The 27,856-nt window shown below is 46.0% G+C and overlaps 1 protein-coding gene across 1 annotated transcript in view; it reads right to left on the reverse strand.

Annotated features, from left to right (window-relative positions):
• Window positions 1-4,387: 4,387 nt before the first annotated feature.
• Window positions 4,388-27,856, reverse strand: part of LOC138492705 (septin-2A) — a 568,103-nt gene continuing 544,634 nt past the window's right edge. Inside the window, exon 13 of the mRNA XM_069620052.1 lies at window positions 4,388-5,062. The gene's annotated coding sequence lies outside the window, so the exon portion shown is untranslated. The remainder of the gene's footprint in view (window positions 5,063-27,856) is intronic.

A 27,856-nucleotide genomic window follows, 5' to 3' on the forward strand; every position in this document is an offset into this window, starting at 1 on the left:
ACACTCGATTAATAAAAGCTGGTTGCCACATTTCGGTGGCTCCTTATGTTAAAACCTTGGGTGTCTTTTTTTTACTCCCAGTTGGCATTTAACAAGCACACTGCCTACTTGCATGCACTACTGTGCGTTTACCATCAACTTGCTCAGGCAGATTCGCCCTCATCTTTTAGAGGAGTATAGAGCCATGGTCGCTTAAGCCCTAAGTTATACTACGGTAATAGCCTACTTGTGGGCACCTCCTCTGCTAATCTGAAAAAACACCAGACTATTCAGAATGGGGCTTGTCGGGCTGTTCGCGGGCTGGGCAAGCAGGATCACACCACTGCAGCCAGACGTGATCTGCATTGGCTTCCTGTAAAACACAGAATTCGACATAAAGACCTCACCCTGACTCACAAATGCCTTTCTGGTGACGTGCGTAGATACCCATCTGATCACCTCAAGGCGGCACCTTGTTGGCGAGTTTTAAGCTCCAACAATAATAACTTTATACTTCAGCTTCGGTTTAAACTACAAAAGTATGGGGGAGCCAGATTTGACTCCTGGGCTCCTAAGGTGTGGCGTGATCTTCCAGCCACATGAGAACTATAGCTTGTTTGAATAGATTCAAAAGAGCGATTAAGACTCATCTTTTCAACAGAGGGGTTTACTGGCTGCATCCCTTTCCTGCTCTCCTCCAGGCTCCCCTTTATTGTTCTATGTGTGCTCCAAGGCCTACGGGCGTGTAGCGCGTTACAAATAATAAAGTAAAGAACCTCACATCCCTTCTGGGGTTAGTCACAGCATAAAAGGCCTTATGTGGGTTCTATGCTACCCAGGCATGGTTTTGAAGGGAAGGGCTGGAGAAACTGAAGGACTGTGGTCATTGCCTTTGAAAGAGGATTTGCTCTGCGTTTCCTTCAAGAGTAGAATCTTGGTACCTAACTAGGTGCTGAAATGTCCCCAAATAGACAAAGCAAAAAGGTTTTCTGGCTTTATTGAGTGCCATTTGAAAAACAGAATATTCTTTGACAATATTAACAAGGATTAACCTTCAATATATGATCTTTGTATGAATACGATGTACTGGGAATTTTTGTTTTATTTAAAGAAAAAACATTAGGCTTGTGTAACAAAGATGACCGCCAGTACTCCAGGTAAGTTCAGTGTCTTTATTGTCCTTGTCCTGTACTCCTCCACAAGACACAGGGATGGTAGGGGACACAAGATCACAAGGGAAACACCGGGCTCACCCCCACACCCATCTTCTCTGCTCACAGCTTTCTCTCTCTGACCAACTGTCACCCAGCAGAACACTTCCACCCCAAACATTCTAAATGCAGATGACCTCTCACACACTGCTACTCTGTAAGCCAAATTACTACACTTCTCCTCCCCTAGGAAACGCATAAAACAGATAGCTACAGCTTGCCAGATTTTCTTAACATATCTTCTCTTTCACAATGTAAAAGCTAACAAAGTTGTTGGCGTTATACTGTTTGTATGCAGAATATACATGAATGCTTAATACAAAAATAGAAAGGACAATTTCCTATGAAGTTCAATGCGATTTCTGCTTGCCAGTCCTTGAGAAGGATGGATATGAGAAATATGGGAACAAGACAGGTAGTCCAGTAAACTTCCCATTACAGGGCTCTTCATACCACGTCCAGAAGCAAGTCCTCTGGAGCGAGTGCTTTATCCTTCGATTCGCTGCTTGGGTACAAGCAGCCAGCTCAGACCGCTACTACAACAGCAGCTTACACACTTCCAAGGCCTTCCCGGGGGAAGCTCAGACATCTTGTTGAATTTGAGGGAATTTGCATAACAAAATTTGAAAACCACATTTATGCAAACAGTGAAGAAAGCTCCCACGTTAGCTATTTTTAGAGGACGAACGTTCACTGGCGCGCTGTCAGGGACTCAAAATTGCATGCACTAAACAATACAGACTGCACTGTCTGGACTTCTGGTGCCCTGGAAGCTGGTTCAACATGCCTTGGCACTGGAGTGCTGGGACTCAACCTCCAATCGTGCTCCTTAGGAAGACTTCACCTGCACACGCTCTCAAGGTCAAGGGTCAACGACTCGATCAACTACAGAAGCATGTGCATGGTCTTCCATTCAATGCCAATATAAGAGCCAAACTTTCTTATTTTCTCCGCCTGGGCTTCGGCAGCCCTCCACCTTGCTGCAACATCCTCCTGAGAGCCTGTGGTTTGTCAGGGTAAGCCCTGCAATTGCGTTGCACATTGTAGCTGTTGTGCGATTTTCATCAGCTTTGTGCTTTAAAATCTGCATTTGTTGGTGGTGAGCTGTAGATTGCATGAAGACCAATCTTTTTCTCTCTTTCTGCCGAAAATTCTTGCTTTTTTAATCCACTTGCTCAATGTCGATTGTGCCACACTGGCCCTTCCAAGATGGCTACAACAGGTTTACAATTCAGTGAGGTTCCTTGCCTGGCCTGCACTCCCTCCCCATTGGTTGCCTGGGCCTTGAAAGACCAATCAGAGCAACCAGGAGGCTGTAGCTGGCACAAAACCTAAGGCCCCCATCTGCTTCATGTCCGCTACCAGAATGCTTCATAAGGCAATTTCTTGTCACCCCCGCATTCGAGCTTCCTCGATGCTGCAACCTCGCACTACTTTAAAATCTGGACTTCCCTACCACTCCTCCATAACTTTGGGATACATTCTCTCCTCTGGACAAACTTCTACCCCCTTTTTGCCTCTGCTTCCTTCTCGGCGTGTCCCCCATGATTGCACTTCTGACTACACTGCGTGTTCACACCCACTGCTAGTTTCTGAATCTAGTTGCTATCCAAGTTTGACTGTTTATATGCATTTAGCTTAGTTCCAAATTTGACTGTTTATATGCATTTAGCTTAGTTCCAAATGTGACTGTTTATATGCATTTAGCTTAGTTCCAAATTTGACTGTTTATATGCATTTAGCTTAGTTCCAAATTTGACTGTGCTTTCCTGGGGACCTCTATGCCCACCTGTTGAATCTCACCCCCTCTCCCCGTTGTACTCTTGTGATGTCTGTATGCCTGCCTGTTGTGTTCCTCCACCCTGTGCTTGTTTGCGATGTTGCTTTATCTTAATTCGTCTTGCTGTCCCCTCCCCTCTCCCCCCTCCACCCACCATAGCCTTAGCATTTAATCAGATATGTCGCCTGACCTGTATGATAGCAGCTTGTCTGTCTCCTCCCTCACTCACTTGTTTTTTCCCCCTCCAGCACTATCTGCAATGTCGTCAGGACTAGTACGATAGTTGCTCGTTTTGTTCTTCTCCCTGTCCCCCACATCTCTTGTATAATTCCGGCACTATCAGAAATGCCGTTGGGCCTAGTATGGTAGCCGCCTGTGTTTCATTCTCCTTGCCACCCCCCCTTCCCTCCTTTTCATTGTCAAAAGCTCTTACTCTATCAGCAATTTCGCTGACCTGTATGATGGCAGCTTGTTTGTTCCCCCCCTGCTTGTTTTTTCCTCCCTCTCCAGCACTATCTGAATGGTTGTCAGGGCCTAGTATGATAGTTGCTTGTTTTGTTCTTCTCCCTGTTCTCTCCCCCCACCCCTGTTCACCTCTTGTATAATTCCGGCACTATCAGAAATGTCGTCAGGCCTAGTAACGTAGCCGCTTGTCTGTCTCATTCTCCTTCCCAACCCCTTCCCCTCCTTATTGTCATAGCTCTTGCACTATCTGAAATGTCGCCAGGCTGAGTACGATAGTTAATTTCACATTGTTAATGTACCAAGAACTTGTAAGAATGTCACTGTATTCTCCCTTGTTCCCTCCCTTCCTTGAAGCACTTTGAAACACATTGTGTATAGGCGCTATATGAATAAACCATCAAGATCAATAGCCAATTTTTGGTTCTGGACAGACATCCCCAACAAGAGTGCCACCAGAGCATCAATGCAAGAGCTTCAGGGTGGGAGACTCAGAGGATGTAGTGGGCAGTAGCGCAGGCGGGGCTTGAGCTTGGTAAGGATAAGTGAATTAGCAAAGCATGATTCCCAAGCAGGAACCAAGGAGAGCCATAGTTTGCTAATTGATTGGGACAGCTTTAAACATTCATTTTCTGACGGCCATTGATGGTGAAACGCAAGTGGATGAATTGTGCAGACCTGCCAAAGATCACTGAAAATACAATAAGCAGAGAAGCAACTCAGCAAAACCCAATCTGAGGAGAACACTTTGCTAGAGAGTGGGTTAAGGGGGGGATGAGGGAGATAAAGGCGGACAGAGACAAGGGCAAGGGAAGGGGTGAAGGTCATTGATCATCATGCACCCCCACCCCATATATTCATATAGCTCTCTGAGCCCCCGCTTCACCACCAGCCCACCCACAGGCGACTGCCTACCTTTGTTGCGGGACCAAAATAATGAAACGCACACGAGTACTTCAGCTTGGTACCTTTTTATTTCAACCAACGTATCCACAATAAAAAAACCCTGGGGCTGTGAACAGAGGCCAAGCACAAGCAGACAACCTGCTGCGCATGTGCAGAGAAATAAAGTTACCAGTACAAAAGTGACTTAAAATATGAGAGCCCACTAGCAATATGAAATAGGTTTACAAAGCAGAGCAAGTAAAGTATAAAAGTTGCATATTGTAAAAGTGTACTGAAGATTGTGCAATGCAAAAAAATAAAAACTTGAATGCAACGTGCTCTCGAAACTTCCCAATGATCAAAATAACATGAATATATTTTTAAAAATGTGACGAGCCTGTAGAAAAAGAGGCCTTGATACAAATAGTGTTGCATACTCATAGCGCCGGTATATATATACTTATATATAATTATTGGCTATATTAAAAAGGATACGTTAGAGAGCATATACCAAGTATGGAAACGGAATTACCGACCGCGTGAACGTCATTGGAAATACATATATATATATAATCAAATGTCTACAGTATCCATTTCCCGCCAATATGCTCCAAGAATGCTTTTCTTCGTGGGGATTAGGCACGCCCCAGCTTCGCATACTCTTCTGAAGGGATACTGGCGGTGCTTCAATAGTGTCCTCAAGTATACGGCAGTCCGAGCCCGCCACGGAAGAGCGAATACCACGCTACAGAGGAAACAGACAAAAGAGAGGGCATTTATCATCCTGGGAACCAAGAGCCACCCAACACTCGATTCATCCCCCGACATATACTGCGGATTTAACTCGGACACAAATCACTTTACACAAAGGCCAACCTCTGCATCGGTTCCACCAATGTGCAGGGACTCCCGATAAGACACAGTGAGATGAAATCATTTGACCAGGATCACACACTGTGGTGAAGTGGTACAACTGGGATGTGGACCATTTAAGCTCTTGACCACATATCGTCCCAGGTCAGGCTGCTATACAGATTTATTACAGTTGTGGTTTTTCCATGTGCTTAAAGGATCCTTTGTTTATAGCAATGCCTTGAAAAGAACACACATTACACAATAAACCAGCATTTCATAGTACGTCCACTAGCCTTACACTAACTAAATTGTCATAGAAACAGGATAAAGTATGGCTTTAGCTCCATGTTCCTCATCCTGCATGGAAGGTCACCCTAGTACAATGCTAAGTAATGGGAGCCTAAACAAATCTGCCCTGGCTTGCAAAACCATAAGCATTTGACACTATGCCGCATTATGCGCCCTTCTCATTTCTCATCTCCACCATTTGCATTTCTTAAGGGACAAAGGTCCCTGCCGATAAGCCCACCCCCCCTCATTTTCTTTTATTGATTTTGGTTAAAAAAATGAAAGAATATTTAACCATTACAATACATTTCATTCAAATACTTAAACTCCAAGTAAACTCTATACAAGATGTACAAAAATAGAAGAGAGGAAAGGGAAAGAAAAACAAAAACTCCAATCCACACTTACCTTCATATATAAAATGTAAAATGTTCCTGGTTTATAGTATTATTTACTCTCCAGAATGATATCCAGACTATTAAAATAACCCAAAACAGCAATCACAAAAGAAGTGGAATTACCATCCAGCAGGCGATACCACAAGTTTTCAAAGTCAATAAAATCTGTTCCATAAATTGTTCGCCTGAAATACTGATTTCGTCTAGATCTTAAAACCGGACTTTGTATTATACAGTGTTTTAAGAGTTCCATTGTATTCATATCCCTGCAAAATCGGAAAGACAAGTTCTTCCGATAATTGACCTCTTTTATATAAGACTTCCCTAGTTGGCCATCGATGGAACAGAACTCTCATGAAGTTATTGCGAACTTTACTATTAGCGAAACGTTTCAAATGCATAGGTAGAGTGCTCAACCTTTTATGCTCCCATTTCAACTGAGCCAACGATTCATAATTATGCAACGTCTCAATAGATACAATCCAATCGTTCCGTGACTGCTTGATGCTCACTAGTTTCCATCCTCATTCCAAATCTGTCAATATTTCCATAAACGGGTTGCTTGAAAATGTATTACTGTTTTTACTTTTTTGTCCCTTACTAGCCTCGCCAAGTCACAATATAGGGAGTTCTTAGGCGGTATCATTTTGTGAAGCAAAGACAGCAACTTCCATTTTGCTCTCAACTCCAGGGCCCAATTCATACCTAATTGCAGCTACAGGAATACATTTGCCGATTACTCCTCTATTCCAACACTCCAACCAAATATATCATTCTAGGTGACCTCAATTTGGGATACAATGATCCAACAAATTACGAAGTTGCAGCATTGGCACAGTCACTCAAGACATGAGCTTCTCTTAACTAGTCTCTGCCCCCACGCTAAAAGGCACATCCTTGACAGGATACCTACTACCAATATTACTATTAAAATCTCTATTATAAGTCCAGTGCCCTGGTCAGACCATCACCTAATAGAATTCCATCTCCTTTACATGAACAAAGGTGCCCATACGCAACCAGACCATGGCCAGAAACACCAAGAAACTCCTGCACGAGATCCACAGGCCCCACGCCATGGTCCACTCTTACCCTCACCCCCTCTTGCTCCAGTGAGCCAAATGACATTGCAACCCTCTTCCATCAATGCCTCCGCCTCACCCTTAATCTACATGCCCCACTAAAACTAAAAACCTCAAAATCTCACAAGCCTAGCAATATCTGGTTTCCAGAAGATCTTATTGCTCTCCGGAGAACCAAGAGATCACTAGAACATCTCTGCAAGAAACACCAAACTCCTGGCAACACTGTAAACTTAGCCAACGCTACCACAGCATATAAGAAAGCGGCCATCTCCCACTTCCTATCACAACAGAATATCCAATGCGAGTTCCAATACTTCTCCATCCTAAGAGAATTGGAGACTCTGTGCTCTCCAACACCCATACTAGGGCCGACAAACAGTGGTGAACTACCATTTAAGACGTCATCACCAATACAATTTACCTGCTTTGCAATACAAACACCACCAAAGAAATTAAATTCAACTTGATGCCAAACCCACCCCTGGAGGAATAGCCCCTGCTACCCCAGACATTACTGCCACTCCTCCCCATTTCTCTCTCCCCTCAAGCATCTCAGAAAACGTTAATGTAGACCAGCCTAACATTAAAACCCTCCAACTGCAAGTGAGAAGTCTGCCCCACACATACTGTCAAGCTCTGCGCCTCTACTGTGACCCCTATTACAGATTTTGTCAATGCATCCTTCAAAGCATGCACCGTCCCCATCAGCATCAAACCCGTTTCGGTTACACCACTCCTTAAAAAACACTCTCTGGACCCCACTTTGCCTACTACCACTCCATCACCACGGTTGCCTTCCTGCTCAAGATACTAGACCGCATTGTCTAAGCACAATTGCAACAATTTCTTGATTATCTACTTGGAGCCATACAGTCTGGCTTCCGCCCTAAGCATAGCACCGAAACAGCCCTACTGGACCTCAAAATACAGTTGGGACAGGATTCAGGACGCTGGCAACTTGGCTATCCTTCTCCTCGACCTCTCTGCAGCCTTTGACTTGGTGGACCATGACATACACTGTCAGCACCTCAGTTCCCACTTACACCTTTCCTTGGAGGCAATCACCTGGGTTAAATCTTTCTTCAGTGATCGCACCTCAAGAGTCTTCATTGATAACGCTGCTGCTGACCCTATCCAATTTCAAGTCAGTGTCCCCCAGGGATCCTCCACTTTATAGAACACCCACACTAAACATCTTTTCGATATCCTCGACTCCGTGGGAATTAACTACACAAATTTTACAGATGACACTCAACTCCTCATCCCCATTTTATGAAACTATTGATAATAGCACCAACATAAACAATGTGCACAGTGTCATACAAAACTGGACGGCCACACAACCTCCGTCTCAACAATAAGAAAACAGAGTTAATAATTGTTGGGTCACCCCATCATCTAAAATACATGGATACCTCCTTTGCCTCTTTTCCTATTGATGGAGCCAGCATTCCGGTCCTTAAACAAGTTAAAACCTTCAGGATATACCTGAACGCCGAGCTCACCATGACTAAACACATTAATGCCCTCACCTCTTCAACAGCCCATACATCCAAGCTCATCTCATGAGGCAGAACATTTCTCTCTACCAGCAACTGCCCCCCCGCACAATCAATTATACTTAAACTTCATTATTGCAATGTACTCCGCAAAGGGACGCCAGCAATCAATCTCTCTAAGCTTCAACTCCTCCAAATTAAAGCGCTGCGCAAAGCCATGGGACTCCGTAGCTTGGACCATATCACAGCAGCATGCCTAGAGTCCCACTGGTTCCTCATCAATGCCTGTATTGATTTTAAAACCCTATCCATTGCCCACCGGTGCATCTACAACAAATCCCCACTCTACTTGAACAGCACCATCTCAATGAGGCAACAGAAATGGCTCCTTCGATCTTCCAGCAATAACTCCCTGGCCACTCCTCGATTGAAACTTGCCAAAACAGGAGGCGCGGGTTTCACTGTCACTGCCGCTCCCCTCTGCAACTCCCTACCACCGATCATCAGTAATGAACCCTTCTATGCAGCTTTCAAGAGACTTTAAAAAAACCTGGTGATTTGATAAATATGACTAAACGCACTGGACGGGATCTGCAACTCTGCCATCCAAATCAGCATGTAATATCGGGTTCATGCGGCTACTTCTTGTATTTTGTTCTTCTGTTATATTTTTTACTGGCACCAACGCTGGTATACCTTTGGGTTTGGGCGTCACAAAAATATTATAAATAAAATACATTTGGTAGACCTAATTCTCTCCTCCGGAACATTCCACAAGATAATCTAATGTAGCTATTACCCAGGGCTGCATTATATCCACTCCATATAATAGTGTAGGTACTACTTTGTCTTCATAGAATGTAATCATATGCAAAAGCGAGAATTTACCATATTTGCTTTAAATTTCAAAAACTCACATCATATGGCGGGTTTATTTAAAATAGGAAATCCAAGATATGTTAAATTAACTATAACATTCATGTTTAAATACCAACTGTAATTCACAGGGCACTTCAAGGAGGAGAAGTGCATAATCTTTGTCTTATAAGGATTTATTTTAAGACACTTTTTTTCAGAATAAAATTTAAATTTTGCAATCCACGCAGTCAAACAGGAGAAAATCATTGGCATACACGATTCAGCAATATTTAAATACCAATATTTAGGAGAGGCAAAAGAGGAACTAGCTACTTCTTCCCGGACATCTGAAAGATAAAGGTTAAATAGGCAGGGAGTAAGAATGCACCACTGCCTCAAACTAGTATTGGTGTAAATCTTCTCAGAGAAATTACCGTGATGATGTAATTTAACTTGAATAATGGATTTTTCATGTACCGAATTAGCAATTTCAACAAGCCGTCTGAAAGCCCCATTTGGCTAATTTTGAACATAAACAATCTCGATTGACCAAATCGAAAGCTGCCGATAAGTCTATGGAAGCTGCATAAATGGGATCATAAGGTTTGTCCAAAGTGAACTCCTGAAGACTGCTCAAGATGAAGCCGTTAAGGGAAGTAACCTGCTGCTAAATCCAACATGAAACGTATTCTACCTATTCTCATCAGACCACGCTTCCAAATGCTTTAGCAATCGAGATGAGAAGATTTGCGGTCCGCATCCATGATCATAATTGGTCTGTAATTCTCAGGGTCATTACGCTGACCCCATTTAAAGACAGGGATAATAAAAGATGTTTGCCAAGAGGTAGGGCAATTCTTAGTCAATTAAATGTGCCTAAATACAATATATAAAATATCACCACTTTCATCAAACGCAGCTTTCAAAAAATATTAGACAAATTATTAGGACCCGCAGCATGGGTGGAATTAGCCGCCCAAATTAGTCTCAACATTTTTTCCTGGGTAAAATTCCAACACCACACGGAGGTCTCCATATAACTTTGCCGAGCCGGAGGCGGTAATGCTCGACCCACATCTCTCGGGGATATAGGATTTGCTTGCGTTACCATTTGACTGTTTTCCATGTCATTTATCACCCACCAAACATTTGGATCATTGCTTTTTTGAAGGATTTCCATCATCTTTTCATCCAGTTCTTATAGGATTGTTTCACTTTCCTCAATTCAATATTTTTAGCATCCAAGCTAGATCCCAAAGTCCCCGTCTCAGCTGTTTCTTCCTTTCTGCTACGAGAGGATCAAAACAATGTTTATGGCCTGTCCGTCTAGCCAAGAAAGCTCAAGAACATTTTTGGGAGACAAATATCTGATTAGATATGTCCTCAATAAAAGAATGAAATGTGTCATGATTAAAAGTAGACAATTTCCAATCAGAAGTGGTGCCTTTGCCATATTTGAATCAATGTATTATTAAACATATCTATACACTGCTTATTACATTTAACCTATTGTTTCCACTATTTACAAATCTATTCCCAAACACCCTGAACTCGCCCTTCTTACTACAGACTTCAAATTTTTCATTTAACATTGCGGTCACTCACAGAGGTCTGAATTACCTTGAATTGTTTACACCGCTGGAACAAACCATATTCAACAAACATGCAATCAATTACTGTTTCACAGATCCCTCGCTTGAAGGTTGTATGCATTGGGATATCACCCATGATCTTTCCAATCAACATTTTCAAACCCAGGGCAATCAAGCCAGAAGAACACAAATTTCCATGAAGATATTTCAAATGGGCAAAAGTCAATAGCAACAAATAATTCCCCTTATATTTTGATCATTAGCTCAAGGACAAGTGAAATTTAAATCCCCAGTGATTACAAGGACAATTTATGGATTCCATTAGCCATTTTCACAACATTTAGATAGCATTGCTTAAAAGATCTTTAAACTACAGAAACCTTAATGCCAGTAAATATTAATCACCAATAACTTAATGGGCTTGCGATCCACCAACAGATCCAGAACCGTGCCTAAAGCTCCTCTCTGAATATTGTTCTTTGAACTTAAGGTTCCAGCAATATGATACCCCCCCTCACCTTTTTTCGCTGCCTGAGAAACATGGATGTTTCCTACAAGAGGATAATATGGCAAGTTACATTTTTACCCACACCAGAATCAACTTCTATAATTTCACTCTCACCCTTAGATGCCCCTAGTTCATCTGCATCCAACCGCACTGTAGCGACTGAGACATGTTTTTTTGTTGTTGTTAAGGGCAGATTCGGGGGCAGAGTTATAAACTTCCGCTTCCCCTTCACACTCTTAGATACAGTTTGGCTGTTTACATTAAGACCTGCTCTTAATGTCTGAGACAAGAGAGCCTTTTGCTGGACATGTTGACTCGGAATTATTAGAAGTAGTTCACTCTGTAGCTTTTCAACAGGTTACTCATCAGAGCTTTAATCTTCTACTCTCTATCTTTGTTTGGTTCCGATTCAAGAGTACCGAGGCCAGCCCCAATGGTATTAGGTCTTGAGAAGCTGTATCAATAGAAGCAAGTACCTCTGGCACACTTGGCAACTTTAAGTTCCTTAGGAATTTCTGTGAGGAATTACTGTTATTCTTCAGAGCGTTCTTTCACTTTCTCCTGGTTTGGGCCTCTTGAGAAGGCAGAACATCATATTGAGTCTTGGTAACATCAATAATTGATTTAGGCGGGAGCACGCCAGGTTGCTCTTCCTTTCGTTCCCAACTCCAAAATGATGGCTTGAATTATTTTGGATAATTACCTAATGACCTGGTGTGTGTGTGACGGCACCCGCGCCACTTCATCCTCCCTCCCAGGCAAGTTTAGTGGCCCCATGCCCTAGCCCAGAGCCTGGCAATTTTGTTATTTAAAAAATGTGTTCCTACAAAGCACGTGGTGCACGCGGCTCCCCCTCTCCCCTGCCCGCTTCCTGGTGCTGATGATCCCACGTCCAACCCGACCCGATTGGTCCATTACACCCTCATAAAGGAGAGCCCAGGGCAGCCCCATCGGCCAAGGGCCCCAAGGTAAAGGACGGCTCCAACATTGGCAGCTCCAGAAAGTGTCTGCAGGTGTCACCAGGGGAAGCCAGAGAAGCCAGCCGTCGACAGACACCAACACAAAATAGAAGTGTGACAAGGGTGGGGAGTAAAGCAATTACTCTACTCCAGAAAGCCCTGTTGCTCTACCTTACCTTTCCATAACCTAGACTGCCAAGTGAACATGACTTGCACCATTCATGCTTAGATAGATTTGTGACCATCGCCATGAGTCTATTCATGACAGGACTGCAAATGTTGCATTGCGTTGCATATGAATATAATAGTAAATGTTAGCATGTGCCACACTTAGATAGAATTGTGAACTTAGCCTGCGTTGCACATAGATAGGACTATGAATGTTAATATGTGCCACACTTTGATGGAATTATGAATGTTAGCATGTGCAACACTTGGAAAGAGTTTGCACGGTAGCCTGCATCGCATCTACATACGATTGTGAATGTCGACATGTACCAAACTTAAACTGAACTGGCCTGCGTCGCATCTAGATAGGATTGTGAATGTTAGCATCTGCCACACCTGGATAGAATTGTGAACACTAGTCTGTGTTGCATCTAGATAGTCTGTGAAGGTTAGCATGTGCCACATTAGGGTGGAGTTGTGAATGCTAGCATGTTAAATGTTATATAATCCACTAACCAAAAAGCTCAAACTTTCCACATAGTTAACCCACTCAAAAACTCACACAACCACCTCTTGCACAACAAGCCGCATGCACATCACCACACCACGACAACACATAAGCAGCACCAACAGCACACGAGGACTGACATTGATCCGATACTCACACCAAAGCTCAGCACACGGTGTATACCGAGTTGAAGCTGCCAACAGAACACCACTCCTCTCACTATCCTACTCCCTCCTGCCTTCTCGTTTACAGATCCGCCAGAGCGCCTGGGGACCAACTCCGTTGGCGACGGTGCGCGGTACAAATACCTTTAACATTCTGATGGGTTTAACGGAGGTGCACAGGCAATGTACTAGTGTTGTTACTACTACAATCATTGGTACCCTGTGTCCCAGACTCAACAATAGGTTTTGAGTCAACCGCCAATGGATTATGCACACTCCTGATTTGCTCCATTCCCATATTGGGCATGCCCAACCCTATTTATTCTACCGATTGGGGGGGGGGCTTGATCAGCAACAGCATTTAAGTCCTGTGTGAGGCATATATGTTTTGCCTTCCTTGTCCAATTTCTTTGATATGACTTCTAGAAGCATTGAGTTTTTTTTTTTTAACCTCCAAGTGAATATTTTCATAGTGTCCCAAATGAAGCAATGACACAGTTAAACGGAACCAGGGCTGATTGGTTGGAGTCTCTGCATTGAGATTGCCTAAAGAGAGAAGTTAACCCATTTCCTCGTGACGATCTGGTAGTGGGAATTGAAGAGCTATTGCCGTCTCCTCACTATTTGACAAGTATTCAAGTCCAATAAGTCGGTATCTGACACAGAAAGCCCTTCTACCCATCCCTGTTGCAGTGGTGTCTTCTCCGATTGATTGCAGTACCACATCCCATTCATTTTTTTGCATCTCTTTAGAAGGTTTAGTTTAGTTTATTATTTGTAGTGCGCTCCAGACCCGAGGGTATTCAGGCGCAAGCAAAAGGATACTCAAAGCTTAGTTACAACTTCTAAAATACATTTAGGTACACATTGGTTACATGTAGGCACAATGAAGTAGTGATATATACAGGCAGGTACATTGAAGGCATGCGTAGTTTCACAAAGTAGTGGGTGCGGTTGGTGCATTCAGTGTAGAGAGAGGTGCCGGGCAAAGTCAACAAGATACATGCCTAGATGTCGGCATCTTTGACCCAGCTAGTGATGCTCTGGCGGAACTTGTGAAAGGTTTGATCAATTCTTAGAGGGGATGGTAGCAAGTTCCGTAGGAGGGCTGCCTTCACCTGGAAGCTGCTGCCTCGGATTTTGGCAAGTTTGTATCTGGGGACCAGAGGAAGTTGGTATTGGCGAGTCTGGTTATTCTTGTGGCAGGCTTCAAAGTGAATCTGTCGGATAGGTAGCGGGGTGCTGCATTGTTCAAGCATTTGTGGGTGAGGGAGGCAGTTTTTAGTTTTATTTTATCACGTGTGGAGAGGCAGTTGTTGGCTCTTCTAGTATTAGAGATATGTTCTCTCTTGGGGATTCCTAGGGCTGCTCTCAGCGCATTATTTTGTAGGAGTTGGATTTTTTTGATGGTTTGTTTATTGGCTCCTATGTATAAGGCGTTGCAGTAGTCCAGCCTGGATAGGATGAGGGCTCTGGCTAGGGTAATGCAGCTGCCTTGTGACAGGAAGGCCTTGCCTGCCCTAATCAACTTGCATGTGTATGCCGTGCCCGAGGCCAAGGCATTTACCTGCTTGTTGAAGGAGAGAGTAGAGTAAGGTGTGGCCTTGGGTAGCATTTCAAAGAAAGAGGTGATTTTAGCTGCTTTTTTTACCATTATGGGGCATCACTGATTGGCATCCTAACCCACTTGTTGATGGCAAAGATTCTTCCATCGGGGATGCTGGTAGAGGGAGGACGCGCATCAACTCAAATTGATTTGCAGTAAAAAGGCCCATTAGATTGTTGAGAAGCCATTAAGGACATACTCCTAAGCTCATCTATGTGAGGCTTCCGATTGCAGCATAAATTACAGTCACCAAGGTGGAGATACAAATACAGCCTCTTGAGGGTAAAATATCACAAGTGTTCAAACTCACCCATTGACAGCGGAAACCGGGCCGCACCAGCACACCTTTCACAGCTTTGACAGCTATAGCAGCACTTCTGTGCACTTCACATGCGCTGCTGCACGTTCATAAGATAAACAAAGGACTTCTAGTAGTCCTTAAGACAAAACCAGCATCTCAGTGACCAAACGACATAAGGAGGGTAGGTCAGCACTCTCTCTCCAACGCCACACAGCTGTAACAGCACTTCTGTGCAAGTGATGACCTCCCGAGAATATCTAATTGCTCCTCAGTTGACACAGAGCAACGTGTTAATGTGTTAAAATGCTTCACAGACCCCTGGGAGAATGGAGGCAAGCACCTGCAATATGCCCGGGTAGCGGGCTGGCTGAGGGTATGGCAGTATTCGACCTCCCCTCCTCTGGCAACGGCAGAGGCATGATGGGAAGGGTAGGATGAAAGGCGCGGCAGGTGTATGCATCCACCATTGCCCTTCAACGTCCCCTCCGCAAACCTACGATCACAGCCACCATCCACCGGAGTCATCACAATGGGGAGCATTTTTCCTTGACGTCTCGGTCGCCTTCGCCTCTCCTGTTCACAACTGCCATCAGGATTTGCTGAAGGAGGGGAAGAAGTGGAAGGGGTGCAAAGGCATGGAGAAGAAAGCCCCGGTTAAAAAGAATTGTGAATTGGTCCCTTGGATATTCAGGTTTACATGTCTGTCAGGCTGGAGAAATTGCCCAGATTTAGCTCAGAAATTGGTGGCTTATCAGCACTTGATATTGTCGACATACAATGGTTGCTGGAACAGGGCAGGGATAGCACAGAATTAACATTCTACAGGAGCAAGAGCAGGGAATGCAGAGCTGGATTGGGTCAAGAAGTCTATTGATATTTAGTTGAACTGCACTCAAGCAATCTATGGTGCAGTCGGCAGAACAGGAGTATGCAAGGACAGGGCTGTCCTTTAGAAGCAAGAGCTTGCCTATTACATGCCCAAAAGGCCCACAGTGCAGAGGAGCCTGGTAAGTATTGAATAGAAAATCCTGCACCCATTTAGCATCCGCTTGCAAGTTTCAGCAGGTCTGCTTCTTCTGAAGACTCTGCTCACACTCGGAGTTTCAGTGGCATAAAGAAAGCCAAAGAAAGAGAACCAAAGTAGAACTAGAAAAAGCATTTCAGGGAATACAGAATAATTGGGGTTGGGGCCCATGGTGTTGCCTTAATCTGCACCAGTAAAGATGGACACATTGACCGGTTGGTTGAATCTGCATCCCACTGAGGAGGGGCACGTGGTGTTCTTGGGTTTTAAGGAGGACCTCTACATCCTGCAGTGAGTGTCGCGCCATCGGTACACCCGCAGAATCAGCGTCTGCACACAGGAATCTTGAGATGGTCAAGAGGAAGATATTTAAGGAGATGTCTCTGGAAGGGTGCGCAGGTCCATTCGCTGTACCACGTTTTCAGTCACTGGCATACTCTCCTTTGGGTTTGGAGCTGAAGGGGCATTTAGGCAGATTCAAAAAGTGCCTTTCCCGAAAGATGCATCACTGAATGAGGACATCGATGAGGGGTGTTATGTGCAATGTGTTAAGCATCCTTTGATCAGGCTCTGATCTGCCTGTGGAAATTTAGACTGGAAGCAAAGATGCCACGTGCCGACGCATAATCGACCTTTGGCTGTTGTCGGTAGACCCAGAGCAGTGCTGGTTGCTAGGATTTCAGTTTGAGGTTCGGTTTTACTTCCATAAATGCACGCCGATGGGTTGCGCAGTGTTTTGAGCTTACTTTGCGAAGTTTAGTACATTTTTTTAATGGGTGACTAAACGGGTTTGAGGACTGCAGCAATTGCAACTCTACTCTTCTTGCCATTAGGTCCACCCAAGTTAGTGGAATGCTCATAAACGTTGCAGGCTGTCCAGCAGCGACTTTAGCTCAGAACAAAACCGAAGGCCCAACAACGAGATTAACCTTCCTGGGTCCAGAATTGGATTCACAGGGCGGGTAGGCAGATTGCCATTAGACAAGGAGCAGGCTTTTCAGGGGACTATAGCCCAATGTTTGTGGGCAAAGAAGGCAACGCAGAGGCAATTGCAGGTATTGTGGTGCTCGAGCGGAATATTGCACTTCGCATAACCTCTATGGGATGGCCGTTTACATGGTCCATTGCGGTGGCTACCAGGGGGTCTTAAGAGAAAAACCATCAGACACAACTCGCCAGTAAGATCAACGAGGACTTGTGGATTTGGGCCGCCTTTCTTGTGGATTTCAACAGGTTCAAAAGGAGCTGTCCAGCAGCGAAATTGGCCTCTTGACTGCAGGGAGTACAGGCGTTGGTGCAATTCTGGGCAGGAAGTGGTGGATGGCTGTGTGGCCAGAGGAATGGTGAGGAAAGCTTAAGTGAGCTGTTTCCAATTGTAGTGGCTTTGAACATATGGAAGCATGAGTTTGAAAGGAAGAGTTTGATTTTCTGGGATGGCAGCATGTCAGCAGTGCGAAATAAGCAGATGGTCTCCTGCCCCATGGTGTTGTAGTTACCGAAGGAATTGGTTCTTCTGCATTTGCGTGTGAAGAACAAGTCACTTCTTACCTGGTAACGTTCTTTCGATGGGATGTTCCTCCGACGTATTCCTTATCTTGATAGATCATCTCCAGCTTGCTGGCCTTGGAATTTTTTTGTTCAGTAGAGGGCGCTGCGATGTCCCTCGTGCCGATGTCCCTCGACAGCCTCTGTATCAGCGCCGACGTCATCATACGTATAAATAGACTCGCGCAGCGTCCGTTGCTCAGTTCCGTTTTGACGTTAACAGTTGTTTTACATTCATTGGTTAGTGACCCAGAAGGAGCGTAAACTGTAACCACAAGGGAAGTTTTACTGAGGGGATGGATGGGAGGGCCGATAAGGAATACGTCGGAGGAACATCCCATCGAAAGAACGTTACCAGGTAAGAAGTAACTTGTCCTTCGAAGGGATGGTGTCCTCCGACGTATTCCTTATCTTGATAGACTAAGAATTGAAAATGAGAGTGCACAGCCTTATTTTTAAATCAAGAAGGTTATGTAAGTTTAAATTAAATAACAAAAAAGTAGATTGATACAAGCCTCATTCAAGAGGAATTCAACTTGTTTCAGTTGCAAATGGGCTGGCGCCACAAGACCACTTGGGACACAATAAATGCACAAAAACCAAAACAGCTTATTACTAAGCAGTAAGCCCAGATGCACTCCTAAGGAACCGTAGTTCAATTCTTTAGGTCCTGCCAAATAGGCAGAGATAAGGTCAATGTAGTCTTATTCGTGCATTCATACAGAATATATATACACCATATTTAAAATTAGAAGTCTATACTGAAGATTAACCTCCAAATAAGACAGCATTCACAATGGTTCTTAGAGATATGGGACATTTTAATTGTCCATTCTCTGTTAAGCACAATTGAGGTTTCAAAACAAAATTTCAAAGAAAAAGTCATACATTACATAATAACAAAGTGAAAGTAAATCACTGCACAGTATATGTTCACAAAGTAAATCACTGCACAGTATGTATTCACAACAATATACACTTAATTCAGTGTTACATTGGTAATTGCAAATTGAGTTTTCCTTAATTATAAAGGACAATCTACAATCCAAAGCCCTCTTTTTCTTGCAGATATTAGCAATTAACCGACGCGTTTCGGATCAAGTGATCCATCTTCAGGGTAGGGGCTTCACTCTTATGGTAAATCTTGAGAAATATAAAGTGAAAACGTATTTATCAAGGTGCTTGTCCTATAAAAAATTAGAGCGGGGCATTATTGTTGGTGATGACCTCGAAGTCATGTTCGAGGCTCTGGGTATGACCACTGGCTGTGAGGTAGTGACGGCCGTGGGTTTGCTCTTTTTCGGCGTCGAAGACGGCGTCGATTCGATCGACCGATGCGTCGATGAGCCCTTCAATAATGGCGTTGATGACACAGATTTATGCGAAGGGACCTTAGACGCTGGCGTCGATGGCAGAGTGCCTTTTCTCGAGGGTCTGTGACGCTCTTGAGTAGTTTCTTTCGCTGGGTGCAACAACTCGGGGCGTTTAGATTTTTCGGGTCTTTCACCCAGGGTATCACCCTCCGCTGTCTTCGAGGGGGTCGAGGCCGCTTTCTCGAAGACGTTAAGCATCGTTTTACGGAATTCCTCCCACTCAGCCTGAGAGCTATGTTTTGTGGGGCAAGTGACTCTTTCCGGAGAAACAGAAGACGAGGAAGGGGATCTTCGACGTCGCTTACTGGAATGCTTGGATCTCGAAGAGTGGTGGGAACTGCTTCAAGACCTCGACCGAGAAGGTTTCCTGCGTCGGCGAGGAGACAAATGTCTCGACTCTGCCGAGGAAACTTTCGAAGGAGTTTTAACCGTGTTACCTCTCTCAAGCTTCCCCTTACGCTCCTTCAAGGCTTTAGCCGTCATGGACATGCAGTCCTTGTACTACGAACATTGGTGCTCCGATCCCAGGCACCACAAACAGATCCTGTGAGGATCTGTCAACGACATTTTCTTTCCACAGTCTCGACATTTTTTGAAGCCGTACCATGGAGTCGTCGGTTCGGATGAGGAAGCCATTGAGTAAGAGTTGGTTTATTCGAGGAATAATGAATATATTCTCCGACTACCGAACTGAGCAACGCGATTCAGAGGCCCACAAAGCGTGGAAAAACAGAACTGAGCAACGGACGCTGCGCGAGTCTATTTATACGCATGATGACGTCGGGGCCGATACGGAGGCTGTCGAGGGATATCGTCTCGAGGGACATCTAAGCGCAGCGCCCTCTACTGAAAAAAAAAAATTCCGAGGCCAGCAAGCTGGAGATGATCTATCAAGATAAGGAATACGTCGGAGGACAATCCCTTCGAATGTGAGGTTTGGGACGAGGCATGTGACCGGGGGGGAGAAGAACACTGCTGACTTTTTCCCTCATTTCAAGACGCAGAGATTCAGGAGGGGGCCCCTGCAGGCAGAAGCCTAGGTTCCCTAGGTACCGAAGGAATTGGTTCTTCTGCATTTGCGTGTGAAGAACAAGTCACTTCTTACCTGGTAACGTTCTTTCGATGGGATGTTCCTCCGACGTATTCCTTATCTTGATAGATCATGTCCAGCTTGCTGGCCTTGGAATTTTTTTGTTCAGTAGAGGGCGCTGCGCGTCGATGTCCCTCGTGCCGATGTCCCTCGACAGCCTCTGTATCAGCACCGACGTCATCATACGTATAAATAGACTCGCGCAGCGTCCATTGCTCAGTTCCGTTTTGACGTTAACAGTTTTGCACATTTAATTGCTAGTTCTTGGATGACCAAGACTAGGAGAGCCTTTGAAGGGGCTTTCAAAAGGGATTTGTGCTTTTTGTGGGGAAAAGAGGGCCAACTGCAGCGGTTTGCTTGAGACACTTTGCTTTTGTATTTGTAGTACCTGTGGGTGCTGGGTGGGCCTGTGTGTCATTGGCAACGAGGCGTGTGGCTGTGATGAGGTTTTTCGCTCGGCGGTCAGCAATGGGCGGTGGCTACTTCTGACTTTGCTGTATGAAAGCACTTGCGGGATAGAGGTAGCTCGGTGGATGGCAGGAAGACACTGGATGCTGCAAAACTGGGTGCCATTTTATCTGCGCGTATAGGGGTTTGCAAGGATCAGCTCAAATTCCTATTATTCAGGGCAGTGTGTGGGACTAAGGAGCTTTCCACATAGTGGAGCTGGTGCAGCGTAATAAAGAAGGGGCCAGGGGTGTGCTTGCAAGAGACAGAAGGGGCAGCTGTGCACCTATGGTTGCATAGATCCAAGATGGAGCAGGAAGGCCACGGCGCAAGAGTACCATTAGGGCAGGCCAAGGACCTGGCCCTTTCTCCAGTGCAGGCTATGGTAGATTATCTAGCAGGTCGGGGTGAGGCGACAGAGTGGCTTTTATGTGTACAAAGAGATGGCTCCTGCTCATATCGAGTATTTCAGCAGGCACTGGGGGCAAGCCGGGCTGGATGGGCTTGGTTGCTCCTGCTTATCTCGAGTATTTCAGCAGGCACTGGGGGCAAGCCGGGCTGGATGGGCTTGGTTTTTCTTCCCTTTCATTCAGGACAGGTGCAGCTACCATGGCAGCTGTAATTGGGGTGGTAGATAATCAGGTGAGGTGTATAAGATTGGCCCGTTTGAACGCTGTACATAGCCTCACTTGCTGTCGTGAGGGACTGAGCTGTGCCCAGCCGGAGGGACGGGTAATTGCAAGGTGGGGAATGCCGAATTGTATTTCATGGTCTTTAATGGTCGATTCTCTTGTGCAGTTCATGGTGAAGCGACGAGTGTTGTGCATCCTTGGACATTCCTTCATGAAGAGGGCTTTTCATTTCACTCGTGGGCAAGGCATGGGTACTGGCAGAGATGTTCGGGACAGCGCAGTCTTTTGGATTACGATACGTGGCCTACGAATGCTGGAGGTCAGATCTGGTGATTCTTTACATTGGAGATAATGATTTTGCAACAATGCGGTGTAAGGACCCGATGGAAAACCTCATTGCCGGAATTCTCATGGATTGGAAAATGTTGTCCGGGCGTGGAGTTCTCCTGGCCTCAGATCATCCCGAGGCCGTCATGGGCGATAGGCCTTTGAGCTCGGCCGCTGAATGTTTCGGCATCTGAACTGAGATTGCCCGGTTGGCACCCAGCCACAGGCATATCCAGGTTTTGGGTCAAGGTCTCCCGAGGGGACAGGACACGTTTCGTGCGGGCCATATCCACTTATCTGAGTAAGGGAGATGGGTGCTTGTGAAAGGACTGTTGGCTTTTGCTGCTATAGCATGGCGTGGGGTAGTGACTAGGACCGGTAGGTCTGGCGCACTGTGGCACAGGGCACACAATGATTGCTGGCCTGCTGGAATGTGCCTTCAGGGGTGGCCCCGGCACTCCCAGAGCACTCTTTGCCCTTGGGTGTCACTGAGGCAGGGGATCAGGAGGGAGACTGTACAGGTAAAGGGGTACTGCTCCCGGTGGGGTTTGGCAAGGAGGAGGGGCCCCGCTCCCCCTCCCAATCTTAGATGTCGTTCTACAATAGACCGTTTACATGATGTTTATGATATACAATAGCTCATGAGGACTTTTCTTTGGTGTATTGATAGTGATGTGTTGATTTCGATTTGCTTTTGAATGTCTCATTGTGTTTAAATAAATGCGAACATCATAACACAATGGGGAGGGCCCAAGGAGCAGCACCATCCACCTGATGCTCAACGTAGGATCAACACAGACACAGGTTTTTTGTAGGTTCTATTTGCAAATTCTTTTATGTCAGCGGCCTACAGCTCGCTCAATCTCACAGTCGGAAAGTCCAACTACCCCTATCCCTATCCCAAGTGATTTTTGCGCATAGCTTAAGCCCATGACTGTAATTTGTGTGGTTTAGGGGGACGTCAGGGCTCCGGATTCCAAGACACAGGCTGTCCAGGAGCCCCCTGTTGGGGGGAGGAGGATATTTTTTGAAAATCCTTGTATTTCTGTGGCTGCTCCGAAATGTATTCAGCTACAGGGGAAATTAAGGGATGTGCAATGCCAGCCCTCACTGTAGCACCGCGCGAGGCATTACACAGCCGGTGTCCCGCAGATACAACAATCAATTAGTGAAGAGCGCAGGCAAGGGGGAGCATCCTAGTCACTGACTACTCTGGCCGTTCCAGAGTTTGAAACGGAGGGGAGCCGAGAGGTATTTAGCTCTTGCTTGTAGCCTAGAGGACCCTGGTTAGCTACCGGGAGCTACGTTTGGCACTGCAAGCCAAATCATGCAGAACACACACATGTGAATTTAATTCAGAGTTTAGGATAATCTATAAATAAATAACAGAACACATCTAAACGACCTTTAATGGATAAGTGGTGAGACATGATGGTCAACATGATATGACTCTTCTGCTGAAGTTAGATTTGCAGAACTCTATGCAGAAGCTCCCTATCCTGCTGTGTTAGCTCCTGGTCACTGGTTAATGCTGGATACTAACTAGGGAGCTGCTTTTAGCTCCCGCTTATCCGATCTTAATTTCCATACCTGCTCTCGTGCTCTATAGCGTCGGGCCCATATTCACCTCACAGCAGCCACAGGCTGTCCAATATCCATCACTGCTCGAGTCCCGGCCCATGGCTTCGCTTTCAAGCTCGCCCTCTGAATCACTGATGTGAGTGGGGCGACCGTTCATTTTCATGGAGCGCTGTAATGGCTCTTCCCCTGTTTCTATGCGCTCGGTTTTTGCGCCGTTTGGCTACCCAGACATCGAACGCCCCTTTTCTTTTCTGCTTAACGATCGGGAGGGCACCCAGCCCCCTGCACTATCGGCTGATCGGAGAATCAGGGCGGCTAATCGATGGGAGAGCCGTGTTCTCTTCGGCGTAGCCCGGGCACCGCGCCAAGGCCACGAGTGTCTGCACATTCATCATAAGGGCTCGTGGTGGGGGGCTCGGAAAGTTTCATTAGACACCCGCGGGGGTGTTACAAGTTCACGAGTCCTACCCTCCTCACAGGGATCCCCCTCGAGGAGCCATCACTCACAGATAATTAACCCCCACTGGCCCAGGAATGGAGTCTCCACCTCCCACCGCCGTCTGTGTTAGGTCAGCTCCAAGCAACTGAAGCAAGTCATACTGACAAACCTTTCTAGTATAGGGCGATAATCTCAGCGCCCAGGGGGGCTCGGCTGGGTCCCCAGGCCCCCAAGGATTTGCATTCTGAAGAAGTATCGAAGGAAAGGGACCAGAACACAAAGCAAAGGGACCCTTGGGCGCGGCAAAGGCAGCGGTGTAGAGGGCATTCCCCTAAATGGGAGAGGGCATCCCAGCAGGAAATTGTGCGGCGGCGAATACCCCACAAATAAACCCGGCATGAAAACCGAAAGCGAAACACGGCGTGAGCCAGAGGCGGCGGCTGCCCTGCACTGCCAGGGGCGGGGAATGCTGCCAGCTCTGCACCATACCTGCCTACATTTGAAAATCAAAATTCCTGAGATTTATGCCCCGCCCACAGCCACACAAGACTCCGCCCATTTGCACATGGCTCCGCCCACACGTCCAAAAGGTAAACTCGGTTGTTGCAGGCTTCAGTTTGCTTACTATAGCATTGAAAATAATTAATTCAATGCTATAGTAAGCAAAATGAAGGCAGTGCTGCCGCCTTCATAATAGTGCTTTCAATCCAAGCCATTGGATTGAAAGCACTATTTTTGGCGGCGCGGCTTCTGTTTGCTTACTATAGCACTGAAAATAATTAATTCAGTGCTATAGTAAGCAAACTGAAGGCACCGCCGAAATAATGCTGCTCTCAATCCATGTCATTGGATTGAAAGCAGCATTATTCCTACTGCGGCGCCGCCTTCATTTTGCTTACTATAGCATTGAATGAATGATTTTGGTAAGCAAAATGAACGTGGCACCTCCGCCGTAATAATACTGCTTTCAATCCAATTATATGGATTGCAAGCACTATTATCACAGGGGTCGGGGGTCGCATTGAGCGCCGTTTCCGGGTCCCGGCCACTTCTACACCCGATTGGCTACCGGCGGCAGCCAATCAGGTGGAGAATATGACGGGACCCGCAAAGAATCTCAAAATTCCTGAGATTCACGGGACTTTTCCGGAGACCCGGAGAAATGCTTAAAATTCCGGAGTCTCCGGAAAAATTCCGGAGGTTAGGCAGGTATGCTCTGCACATGCCCAAGTAGCAGCCAGGCGGCCCCGCCCTCCCAATCTGGACACAAGACATGACGGCGGGCGCTCCCCACTGACCCAGTCCCAGGGCAAAGGGCACCGTGGTGGTACAACTAGTGCCCTCGTCTCTTTATTCCACACCCGTCATTGCCAGGCACCATGGTGGGTAGACCCCGCTGCCCACATCTCACTATGCCCCATCATTACTTCAGGGCATCATTACGAGTCCACCCCGGTGCCATCTCTATTCCACATCATTCTTTCCAGGGCACCATGGAGGGTACACCACGGTGCCCTCGCCTCTCTATGCCCACCAGTCTTTCCAGGGCACCATGCTGGGTGGCCGCATCTGTACTCTACATCGGGCACTGCAGGACCTCACAGTGGATACACTCGGGTGCCCTCGCCTCTCTATGACCCCATCAGTGTCTGCAGGGTCCCTTGGTGGGTGCACCCAGGAGTTCTCACTTCTATTGCCCATCAGTCCTTGCAGGGCACCAGGGTGGGTACACCCCGCTGCCCTAGTCTCACTATGCCCGATCAGTCATTGCCGGGCACTATGGTGGCTACACCCCAGTACCCTCATGTCTATTCTACATCAGTCTTTGCAGGGCACCATGGTGGATAAACCCCGGTGCCCTCACGTCTATTCCGCATGAGTCCTTGCAGGACACCATGGTGAGTACACCCTGGTGCCCTTATCTCTATTCCACATGAGTCCTTGCAGGGCATTATGGTGGCTACACCCTGGTGCCCTGATCTCTATTCCACATGAGTCCTTGCAGGAAACCATGGTGGGTACACCCCACTGCCCTCATCTCTATTCCACATCAGTCCTTTGCAGGGCACAGGGCTGGGTACATTATGGTGCCCTCATCTCTCTATTCACCCCCCCCCCCATCAGTCCTTGCAGGGCACCAGGGTGGGTACACCCTGATGCCCTCAACTATGGCGGGTACAAACACCCCTGTGCCCTTGTCTCGCTAAGCCCCAGCAGTGTTTGCAGGGCACCATGGGGGTGCAGCCAGGTGTCCTCGTCTCACTATTCCCCCATTAGTTACTGCAGGGCATCATGGAATTCCCTAGATGGCGAGGTGCACTACTAACTAACTGATACATTAGGACTCGGTCCAACCATACATAACAGGTTTATTGGCTAGTTTGATAAGTTTAGGTGCAATCGGGTAAGGTCCCCCGACCAACTGCAACCTAAAAAACAAAATGACAAGAAAAGTCCGTTGTTGCTTACAGGTAACCCCAAATGCACACCAACGGGAGCTAGTCCCAATGCTTAACGGATGGCAATTCAGAAAATAGAAAGACCAACATTTCTTAGTTTCAAAAAATAATTATTTAGTGTTCAATTGTCACACTCTAAAGATATTTTAACACACATGAATAATCAAAGCCTTTTCTTTGCTTCTTAGCATACATACAGGTAAAAGTTGTATTTATAATGAACACATTGAAATCACTTAAGTTGTGTAAAGCAAAACTCATTTCTAGAACATAAAGCAGCTTTACAATAGGAGTCAGTCTCCGCTGTATTACTGACTGATTCTTAGAATTGCTGCTGCGTCTCGGATAGTTCATCCATTCACAAGTCTTTCAAGCTGCCTTTTCAATGGTACATTTTTCAATGGCCTGTCTGTTGCCCTGTGGTCCGTTAGGACTTTTGGTGCTTTACTGATAAGTATTAAGTAGGTGAGGGCACATGTAAGGGATGGCGGGTGACTCCCTTCATTTCCTTTAGCAAAGCTTTAGCATTGCATCTAGTTTGAGGCTCTTATTCGCTCCATGACCCGGTGCAGTATGGGCAAAACATGCTCTTTGCTGTTGTTGTCATCACACATTGCACTACTAGAACTCTCATTTCAAATGGATTTGAGTGTTGATTGATTTCCGTTCTTTTGGTTTTAGCTATACACGAGTTTGAAGAGGTTAGCAATTGACACTTTTACTGATTTGAGATGCATCTGAATTATGTAGTAACACTATACTACGCTTTATAGGTTCACAGAGGTGCGTGAATGCACCATTGAAAAAGCAGCTTGTAAGCCTGCCGTTCGTCCACGTTACCAATATTGGACGAGGTTGATCATTTTCTTGTATTTCCAATCTGTTCTGATCACTTCTGGTGTACTAGGTGTGTGGGGATGATTGATGGTTTAGAAACCAATATTCATCCCTGGACCACTGGTGACCCGGAAGTTGATCCGTCACAGTCCATATAACGGTTAAACAAAAGTCTCTTTCCCAGGCTTTCCTCTCAGCCCTGTTCTCTAGGGTACTTCCACCCTTCTTCCGTCCCCACCAACTAGCCCTGGTAATCCCCTGCCACCAGGGAGCTTAAGTTCAGGGGCCGGCCAGTCCCAGGATTCCATCTCTTTCGTCCCATGCTCTCTGTGTGGTTTGCTCCATCTTGCAGCATCTCCGTAGCTGCTGTTCCCCGCTGGCCTGCCTTTCCGATGTGGATTATGTGGTCCCTTCTCTTCCGTAGGTATCGGCAGCCTGCTTCCATTCGGGAGAAGGGTGCTTTATCTTCCAACCCTTTTCAGTGGCTTCGCCTTCTCGCCTCGGTTCCCCAAGCTTTCCTTCGTCGCACCACCGACCTGCTTGCTGCTCCTAGAAGGAGGGCTAAATGCCATTTTCAATCCTTCCCATATGTTCCACTTGCTCACATTGTCCATATCGACTAGAATGCTGCTTTTGGTTCCGCAAAGCATTCTTCATTACTCCATGCCTCTTCTTCGTCTTGGTACTGATGTTGTGAAGGCCAGGGATTTTCAAAATGCACCTTGAATCTCACCTCTCTGAACAGAAAATGCTACACTGGTAACTTTTAAGGTTGGTGGCTGCATGCAGATCTATTTAGCATGGTTCACTGTAACTCAGGCCCCACCACCAACTCCAACAAGCACCTTGATGTTCCATCCCACAGAGCAAGATGAATACGATTGAAGCTGTTAGAAAGGGTTGTTATGCCCGACTAACTTTAGTAGGGCAGTCAGTATGGCCAGGCATAGATCAGCTTCCCAACAACATGCACTTCTGCATAATAAGGCATGCCAT

Source organism: Ambystoma mexicanum, chromosome 10 (assembly GCF_040938575.1).
Source record: "Ambystoma mexicanum isolate Mex_15411 chromosome 10, UKY_AmexF1_1, whole genome shotgun sequence".
In the NCBI taxonomy this organism is placed as follows: Eukaryota; Metazoa; Chordata; class Amphibia; order Caudata; family Ambystomatidae; genus Ambystoma; species Ambystoma mexicanum.